The sequence below is a fragment of the Nuphar pumila genome, chromosome 4 (assembly GCF_984573655.1).
Source record: "Nuphar pumila chromosome 4, dmNupPumi1.hap1.1, whole genome shotgun sequence".
Classification (NCBI taxonomy): Eukaryota; Viridiplantae; Streptophyta; class Magnoliopsida; order Nymphaeales; family Nymphaeaceae; genus Nuphar; species Nuphar pumila.
The window spans coordinates 38,698,721-38,702,390 of record NC_143252.1 but is presented as its reverse complement, the minus strand read 5'-3'; positions in this window follow the sequence as shown (position 1 = coordinate 38,702,390).

Genomic DNA, 3,670 nt, shown 5'->3' with positions numbered 1-3,670 from the left:
ACACCTATGGAAGTGGGATAGGGAAAGGAGAGAGAAGAGAGAGGATTTGGAAAAAATCAAAAGCGGCAAAATGGGAAGGGGCGTGAGCCCCTCCTCCCTTTTTATAATGTGAGAAATTAGGTCAAGGGATGGGGATAATCTCAGCCCTTAATCTAATCTTGGAGAAGTTTCCAAATCTCATGGTAAGCCCTTTTCTTTATTTTTCTTTTTTTCTCTTTCTTTCCTTTTTTTCTTTGTTTTCTCTTCCTTTCATTGGTCCAGCCCATGCTAAGCCTTTCTAGACCCCTATAGGATTGGTCCCCCCTCTTATGAGGCTAATTTTTTTAAAAAGGAAAGTTTTGACTTTTCCTTGTTTTGTTTTTTAGTAAGTTTTATTTTAACTTCAATTTAAAGTTTAGTTTTATTTATTATATTTTAAAGTTTAAATTAGGATGCCACATGGAATGAGATGACCCACCTATGGACTCCTACAATTTTATAAAATTTAGCTAATTTTGAATTCTATTCCACTAAATAAAATTTTACTTAAATGCAAATTAATTCAAATGAAATACTTCATAAATAGAATTGTAAATTCACATGAAATGTTACTAAATAAAATTTAGTTAAATTAACACCTAATTAAATTTCCTTAATGGATTTTGAATTTTTTACATAATTAAATTATTTATTCTAATTATCCTTTTAAGGTTTAATTCAAAATTTTCAGAATTTATTTCTGAAAAATTCGAGCCCTATAGGGAAAGTGAGACCCTAGGCGTATAGGGTTTATTTCACATATTAAAATTATTTCTAAACCCTACAAACCCTATGGCATTATCATTATAAAATTTTGTTCTAAAAATGTCATTTTCTAAATAATGCATTTTAAAAATGATTCTTACCCGAATCGGCAGGACCTGTTGTCGTATTGACTATTTGATTTCATTTTGGTTTAGTACGTTAGGTTTCAAACTTGCATTAACATTTGATTAAGTCTTAATTTATATTTGAATCAAACACAAATCTAATTATAATGTCCAAAACATATTTATTAAATCTGAATTCAAATCCAACTCTAATCCGAATTTGGATTTTTAAATCGAAATTCGAATTGATAAAACTTCAGAAATTAAAATCAAAATTCAATAAGACTCCAAATTAAAATATATACTTAGTTTGAATCCTGACTAATATTAAAAGTCAAATTAAGTTTTTATTTAAGTTTAGCTTAAATCTAGATTAAATCTGATTAAAAAATAAAACTTTGATTAAGAATAAATTCTCAATTTGAAATTTATTCTGAATCCTCATTAATACTTGAATTATAAATAAATTTATAACTTAATTTAGCCTTAATTTACTATTATTTCTCGTAAAGTATTGAAAAATTATGGGTTTTACAACTACGTTGATTGCATCTGTAGGGTTAGATTTGCAAAAAATCCTATGAAAATTTTGATTCATACTAGTTTACATATTTTGTTGGTTTACGTATTTCAGTCTCTCTCTCTCTCTCTCTCTCTCTCTCTATATATATATATATATATATATATATATATATATATATATATAATATTGGCTACTAATAAAGGTACAAAACTAATGAGTAGAAATCACTTTTTTCTTCTAAAATTTCCATTTTTTTAGATCAAATGGTTTGTTTAGTAAAAAACTTGTTTTCAATCATGTGATTGTGATTGTGATTATGATAAGTAACTAGGTTTTTAAAATGGTCCAAAAATCAACAGCCCACAATATTCCAAAATTTTATAACTAAAAAAATCACATTTTTACATCACAAGAGCATAATCCAAGGCTTGATGCTTATCAAACAAACAATGCACAACACATCTATATGGTTAGCTTGAGTTGATACACATCTATGATTTCTAGCTCATTAGTTGTACCTTCATTAGTAGACAATATTAACCCATATATATTAGAGAGTGGGAGGCCTGTTTTTTAGGGAAGCAGATCAGGTCATGCTGAACATGAGAGTTTTTGCTCATGCCGACATCGTGGCCGTCTGTTTGCATTTTGGATGAATGCCACATGGTTTTGTTGACTTTTGAGCTTTTTAAAATGCAAATCGGATGGCCACGATGTCAGCATGAGCAAAAACACTCATGTTCAGCATGACCTGATCTGCTTCCGTCTTTTAGCGGATGTCTTCACTAATCATCACAAGCAGTCCTTCATGCATGAGTGTGGGCATCTCTCTTTGTGCATGCAGGCGTCCCATATATGTGTTTGCTTGGCAAATCGTACGGCTGCCCTTGCATCACAATAGAAGGCATTGGTGGGGCCCTCCCAGCAGCACACTACCACAATACTGGCGGTCCCACTCCCACATTCACAAACACGTGCACCAGTTCTGCATGTATGTGCTTACTCCGATATCTTTTGGCTTTGGCTCCATCCATTTATTGATGCAAGTTGAGCTCAATTCCTACGTGTATATTCTTGGACGATCTGATCTGCCAGCCACTGCGTCATATCTTTTGGATGTTAAATTTATTTTTCTAGCAAAAAAAAAAAAATTAGGTGGATCACAATAATATACATCATGCCAAAAATTCAATCATCCAGTGGATATGGATAAGGCCTACAGGAGAAGTCGGAAAGTATAGAATCATCTCTTCATCATTCTATTAGGGTGTGTTTGATGCGCAGGACAAACGCGGTGCAGCCAAAATGCACGACATTAATGTCATGGACGCGCCAATTGCACTTGCACTCTTAGGGGTGGGTGGGTGCATGATCGTGCTTTCCGCTAATGCACAGAATGCCGCAGCAATCAAGCACTGGATGCAGTGCACGTCCGCCATTGTGAAATATCGTTCCACCCATCCCCTCGTTACGATGAGAATGGGATGGAGGGAACAGTACTTAAAATAAATGCAGCTTGAGCGGAGGGGTCCCTGACCCTCTCTCTCTCTCTCTCTCTCTCTCTGCAGCGGCTGAGCAGGGAGGCCTACTCTCTATCTCTTGCCCTTCTTTGTTCTTCATATTTGTTATTTATTTATTTGTTTGTTTTTTATTTTCATTCATTAAGGTTTTTACTAAATTTTTCATTGATTATGGCTTTGAATCAAATATCTTTAATTAAGATTTTTGTTTTCTTTGATTTATTATTTTTTTTTCACTGATTAAAGGTTTTTCTTTGATTTTGATTGATTAGGACTTTGAATCAAATGTCTTTAATTAGGTTTTTTATTTTTATTTTTTTCCTTGATTTTTTATTAGTTTATTTTAATTTCATTGATTAGGGTTTTTTCTTTGATTTTTATTTATTAGGGCTTCAAATCAAATATCTTTAATTAGATTTTTGTTTTTTAGTTTTTTCATTGACTACGAGTTTTTTATTTCAATTTATTAAGGCTTTGAATCAAATATCTTTATCAGGGTTTTTGTCAATTAATTTTATTAAGGCTTTCCTTTGATTTGATTAGGGTTTTTTCTTTGATTTTCTTTGATTAGGGTTTTGAATCAAATATCTTTAATTAGGATTTTTTATATTTAATTTTTTTGAAAGAATTTTGATATGTAATTTTATTAGGGTTTTCTTCTTTGATTAGAGTTTTGAATAAAAACTCTTTAATTAGAGATTTTTATACTTAATTTGATTAAGGCTTTTCTTGCATTTAATTATGGTTGCTTTTCTTTGGTCTTCTTTTATTAGAGTTGA